The sequence below is a fragment of the Octopus bimaculoides genome, chromosome 22 (genome assembly GCF_001194135.2).
Source record: "Octopus bimaculoides isolate UCB-OBI-ISO-001 chromosome 22, ASM119413v2, whole genome shotgun sequence".
Taxonomy (NCBI): domain Eukaryota; kingdom Metazoa; phylum Mollusca; class Cephalopoda; order Octopoda; family Octopodidae; genus Octopus; species Octopus bimaculoides.
The window spans coordinates 20,994,720-21,001,168 of NC_069002.1; the positions used below are offsets into that span (position 1 = coordinate 20,994,720).

Below are 6,449 nucleotides of genomic sequence, written 5' to 3' on the forward strand. Positions count from 1 at the left end.
ACACACACACACACACACACACACACACACACACATATATATATATATATATATATATATATATATTACAGTGTGCATATAGATATGTCTATGTGAGTGTATGTATACATTTGTGTGTATAAGTATATATATATATATATATGAAGTGTTATATTGATGTAATTATCCAAATATTGCTAACCGCTTCTTGTATGGTCCCCCGCAATCAAAACTAATTCCATGTTATAGACATCTTCTCTTTGCCCCCCCCCCCAACCTTTATCAAATTAATGATGTCTTCTAAGGAAACATTGATAAGTAATTTATTTTCCTAAATACTATGAAGTTCCTCTTCGTGAAATCGTTTATTTCCCTTTCCTTCTAATGGAAAACCGTTGTAATTGTTTATAAAGTAATGCATCTCTTGTAATATTGTTCCCTTCCGTGTGATTCTGCATTCACTTTCTTCTACAGTAAGCAGAACAATCTTACGATAGCGTCTGTCCTAAATGAAGATTGGTGTCTCATTGTCTTCGAATACAGATGAAAGGATTAATCTCTGCCCAGTATACCAGGCATGTTATCTAAGAATCTATGATATATATTTCCTGCATAAATCCATTTAGTTCATTTTAAGAATTTCAGTTCTAAACTACCGGTAACTGAGCTGTACGCGCATTAACGAAGGAGCTTCAGCTTCATATTTTAATCAGACTTGACAATTGTCGAGAAGACTTGACAATTAGTCTCACCAGCAAGTTAACAAACACAAAGACGTGCAGTGGAAAGTCTCCAAAATTGATGATGAAAGTTTCATTACCATGGCCCAACAATGTTTCTACATACATATATGTATTATTTTGTTTTGATACTGGTTTGCGTCGCACTGTGTTCGCAAACCAGTATCAAAACAAAATAATACATTCACCTAATGCGTAGTTTCGCTTGGTCATGCATTGGAAGCACACATAAAATAAACTATAATAAAGCGAAGGATGGGGATCATACGCGAATTTGCTGAGCAGCTTGCATCTGTTTTATTATGCTAAAGATGCCTGTAGTAAAAACGAGAATATTGTGAAGAAATTTGAGATTCCTGAAAACAGAACTTTTCCTCTCACACCAGACCTTATCGTCTTCCTCATATTCAACTCCCACATAAACCTGAGACCTAGAAATTAGCTACTCTTTCCGGTTAATGCTTTTCTTGGTTTGTGTGTCATTGTTATTTAGGGAAAAGAAAAAAAACGAGGAGTTATTTGCGCTACCAACCGGTTTTTAATAGCTTATAAAATTAGGTTTCAGCTTGGATTTTCAGCGCACAGAGCCATAGACTGCTACTTTTATGGTTATTCCCATGAGCACAAACCACATTATTGAAAATGTTTCAGCTAAGTGTTGAACAGAACCCTGATGCTTGCAAAAATCAGGTGATGAGGTTTAACTGTTACATTAGAGAGAATTTATTCTGATGAATTTTTTTGTTTTTAATGGCGAAATATATTCCCATTGATACTGCTGTTATCACTAAATGTATTGATTTCATATTCCTCTGCAGCTTCCACTACTGCACAGTAAACAATTTTATATCATCGTGATACGATTTCGATGTGAGAAACCTGTATTTTATTGTCGTAGACAACCAAATGAAAAGTTCCTTCGAAAGCGTGATTTAATGAGTGCCCAGTAAAATATGGCTATTTCAAGCGTAGGCGATCTAAAAAAAAGGTTATCGTATTCTTCATTATCGCAGAATGGATTAAAAATAAAATTACTTATTTCATAGACATCAAACTAAAAATTAATAAGAAATTCAATTACTAAAATGTTGCTGTAAAGCATTAAAAATTCAATTGTAAAAAGAGTGAAAGAGAAGCAACAATAGACACAAAACGTGTGCTGGGTGAACAGTGAGCCTCTTTTAGTTAACTCCACTACAGCAAAGACGATTTCATCTTATCAAATGTGAATTTCATATGGGAAATACTTTCACTGAGGCAGCAACTACCAAGTACAGTTGAGCACTGTGATCATGGTTCTGCAGTACTGGAAAGAATAAGATGAAATTGTTTCATTCCTGAAATTAGTAGTGAGTCATTTGAAGGACGAAACACGAATTTTAAAGATGTTAAAACTGCCTAAAATATAAACGCCGGGGGCATCAAATGAAGCGGATTTGTTGCAACTGCAAATCGAAACAGAGAACTACATGTCTCAGTGCAAACATGCAATAAGACATTAAACAAAGTCTACATGACTTCCGACTGATAGAAAAAAGAAACAAATTGTGATTCACCTGCATTACTGAGTTGATGATTTATATATATATGTGTGTGTGTGTGTGTGTGTGTGTGTGTGTGTGTGTGTGTGTGTGTGTGTGTGTGTGTGCATGTATGTATGTATACACACACACATTTATATATATATACAAATGCACACACACACACACATAAATACATTCATAAATATATTCACATTTATATAAGAATATATATATATATATATATATATATATATATGTGTATGTATGTATGTGTGCATGTATGCTCTCACGCACATCCACACACACACATATGTGCGTGGGGTGTGTTAGAAATGATTAATATACCTTTGTGTTTGTTTGTCGAAGCATGTCATACGATTCCGATACATTGTTATAGATGTTCGCCAGTCCTATTCTGAAATATCCGCTGAAATAAATATCGGAACTGGCTCCCCTTCGCAACGTATTATCGTTTGTATAATGATATATTCACCTCACTTGTTACACATATATTTATTATATAGGATAACCGATTTGATATTTTCCCATGTAAAAATATTCCCGGCAATATCCTGAACGATATAGACGGCTTGGCAGAAAATATATTCGGAACTTTTCGTCGGAATAACTAGCTGCCTGTCGATTTCTATCAATAAGTAGAAAGCGTAAAATATCTATATTGATTATCCTTCTGCTGTTTCTCTTTAAGTCTAGTTTCTTTCTTCTTCCTATTATAAATATCGCTGGTTCTGGCCTTGTGTCAGGACAATGTAAGTAATTACTCTCGAGACCAATGTTGTTGGTGCTGCTATTAATGTCTTTCAGATTCTTTTTTCTCTCCTAATTAATCATTTTGCACTTTTACGTCGTGCATTTATATATATTTTACGTTGCGCACCAGTTTATCTGTAGAGAAACCAAAACAGCAACAAGTCTTAAGCTGGACACACATAATTCGGATAGAGGAATGTTTACTGTCAGGAATGCAACTGGGTAATAGATTGTTAGCGTTGAAATGAGTTACAGATTGATAACTGTTAGAAAGAAATTAACGTAGAGAATTTCAGACATCCGCGTATGCATACTTGCAGGTGTTTCTGTCTATATGGGTTTTCCCTATATATTTCAGCAGTATACTTTTGATACATATATTATCCCCCCACACGTTGTAGCACTGGAATGTAATGCTTCCAATTACAGTTACTCATTTTTGCGCAGAATGTGTCGATACTTCCTGATAGTCGATTGCGTTAGAAATAAAATCAGGAAGTGGAATCTCTAATTACAAACTGAATAGTTGCACAAGTGTTTAGAATATAATTTATCAACTATAAGTGTGAATTCCTAAATACACTCACTCACACAATCAAATGTGAGGCTCTTTGATCGTGTGTTGAATACATAAAATGTTAATAATGTATTAGTTTAATTATATCTGTTGATGTTTGTATTTGTTTTCTCGTTGTGCGCGTGTGTGAGAATTTGCATGTGTCACCATCTACATGTGTCTTTTTGGAAATACATTGTTTCTATCTTTCGTCTCCAATTTTTGTGTCACACTTAACATTCTTCATTCACAAATAAATTTTATTGTTTAGTATACACGACATGATGTGGTTGAGTATCGAATTCCTATTTCACCATACAAGTGTTTAAAAGTTAAAACAAACTTTATATTCAGGAATATTTCAACTTACCCTCTTGAAAGCTGGAAGATAATGAAGTTTCCAGTCGTTGAATAGTTGTTTCATGCTTGATTTCCTATTCTATGTTCACGTACTCGGATATGTCATCTTCCTGTTAAGACAAGAAAATAGAATTCAGGAATTTCAGCTCAGATACATTTAAACACATCTACTGGGAAAATAAATAGGATAGAATATTTATATTCCATCGACCAAATAATATGTTAGGTTGACTTGTTAAAAATAGAAAGCAATTCTCCTTTAAATCACATTTGATGTCTTCAAAGTACATTGCATTTTAGATATAGATTATGCACAAATTTTAACGGAATATAGCATGGGATGCTACGGACGGAATGTACTTGAACGTTGTTTGCTTAATCATTTTAAGCAAAATAATAACAATTTTAAATTCTTGTAACATTTCTGTTAAATATTGTATAAATTCCAAAACTTCCTATCTTGGAGAAAACTTTGGTAAAGCATCATGTCAGGTTAGCGTTCCTGCTCTGCAATGCACAATAGACCGTCCTTCTTTTCATTGTTAAAAGAAGGATGATGGATCACGTAGTGTCATATCAGATGACATTACGTGTTCTTTATACCTTTGTGAACACACGCCGTCCCGCACCTGCAATACGGTTACAGGGCTTAAGTTTTACATGAGTAATATATATTTCTTTTACGAAAGAAATATTTACGAAATAGATAAGCATAAATATGAATGTGTGAGACGACACCTTGTTTAGTAAGTGTGACGGTGTACTGCTTAAAAGTCACAAAGTGTTCCACACACATACACACATATGCACGTGTAAAAGTACACGCGCGCACATACACACAGACACATACAAACACAAAGAAAAAAAGTTAATGTCACACTTGAAGAGCATCAACCATATGGCATAGAGGGAAAATGCATCATGGGCGACTTATTCATATTAAACGCGTCTAACACTTGTAATATATGATGTATACAGAGATTATAGATCTATTTAGTGCAAAAAAATAAATAAATAACCGTTAGCATCATATTGTTTGCAAAGATCAAACATCGAACTCCAAGTTGGATAACTCTATATTAGTATTATAGAACCTAACTTTTGGCACGGCAACTCGATGCAGAAGGTAATTAGTGTTGTTTGAAAGTCAACTGGTAAAAGTAAGAGACATATTTCAATCGAATTAGATCTCAGCAGCAACGAAGGAAAATGTGTAACTTAAATGATTGCGTAAACACAGTCTGCTGAAATGTTATTGTGTAGTGAAATGTACCGCCTAAGTTAATCTTCATTTATAAAATACTTTTGTTATGTTTTGTGGAACTACCTAATGTATTTATAAAGAATACGAGAAAAATTCAATACGTTAATGATTTTGTCAGGTGCATTCTTTGCAGAATTGAAATGGAATCAGTAAATTAGGAAATCGATAGTTTGACACGGATATTTCTATATTTAAGGGAAGTTGTCTAAATAGTGGCAGCAAAGGAGGTTTCTGCAAGATATTTTCCAGATGCCTGGATTTCCCGTAGTATCCAATATATATCAATAACCACAGGAAATGGTGGATTCATTACCCTTCATGAACTGAATCTTGACAGATAGCTTCCCACACATCACAGTAGTACGACGCTTTTCATATTTGCATTTTTTTCCTTGTAATATTTTCAACCACGTGATTCTAATTGACATATAGTACCACCCATCATCATCCAGTAACAATTGTCTGAAGCATAAGATTCATATTTTACATTTATGAAAATCCAAATAATCAAGTGTCGTCCTGTATAGGTGTGTGTGTGTTTGGATGAGAGTATGTGCGTATATAAATATACAGAGAACAGATCACGTATTCAGAATCCATAGGAGTATATATAATATAAATAATATATAAATATATGCATATATCCATACATATATGTACATACCTACATATATATGTATATATACATGAATATATGGGTACAGGACATCAAAAAGACGTTGAACACAATGAGAAACGAAAACAAAAACATAGAAAACGAACGTTTTTTTGAACAGCGAAAAAAAAACAAACAGAGAAACGAGGCATGCAACATAAAGAGTATACCCTTCGTCAGTTGTCCCTGTTTCATATATATATATTCGCTTACATAACAGCCTACTAACCTATCTACCTGTGTATGTATAACTGTGGGTATTGGAGTATCACTACTTTCTACACGGTATATTGATATTTATATTTGTTCTCCGTCTTCCTTTTCCTCTGTTTGAAGAAGAGCTTTAGTCGTGAGGTTAAACCAACTTTCTTTCCATTCTTGAGCGTCTGCTAATACTTTACATGTACCACGCCCTCGCGTTGCTGCTTTTTATGCTTGTCGTTCGTTTTGGGGGATTTACTATATGTGTGTGTGTGTGTGTGTGTGTGTGTGTGTGTGTGTGTGTGTGTGCGTGTGTGTGCGTGTGTGTGTGTGTGTGTAAACATGTATGCATGTATGTATGTTTGTATGTATGTATGTATGTATGTATGTATGCCAACAT

General features: G+C 34.2%; 1 protein-coding gene and 1 long non-coding RNA gene across 3 annotated transcripts in view; one reads left to right on the plus strand and one right to left on the minus strand.

Annotated features, from left to right (window-relative positions):
• Window positions 1-6,449, minus strand: part of LOC106870917 (neuropeptide Y receptor type 2) — a 425,179-nt gene that overhangs the window by 42,954 nt on the left and 375,776 nt on the right. For both annotated transcript variants that reach the window (XM_052975858.1, XM_014917152.2), the window contains exon 3: window positions 3,940-4,039. The gene's annotated coding sequence lies outside the window, so the exon portion shown is untranslated. The remainder of the gene's footprint in view (window positions 1-3,939; window positions 4,040-6,449) is intronic.
• The window catches only part of LOC128250560 (uncharacterized), a 312,488-nt gene that overhangs the window by 30,611 nt on the left and 275,428 nt on the right, over window positions 1-6,449 (plus strand). The window lies entirely within an intron of this gene.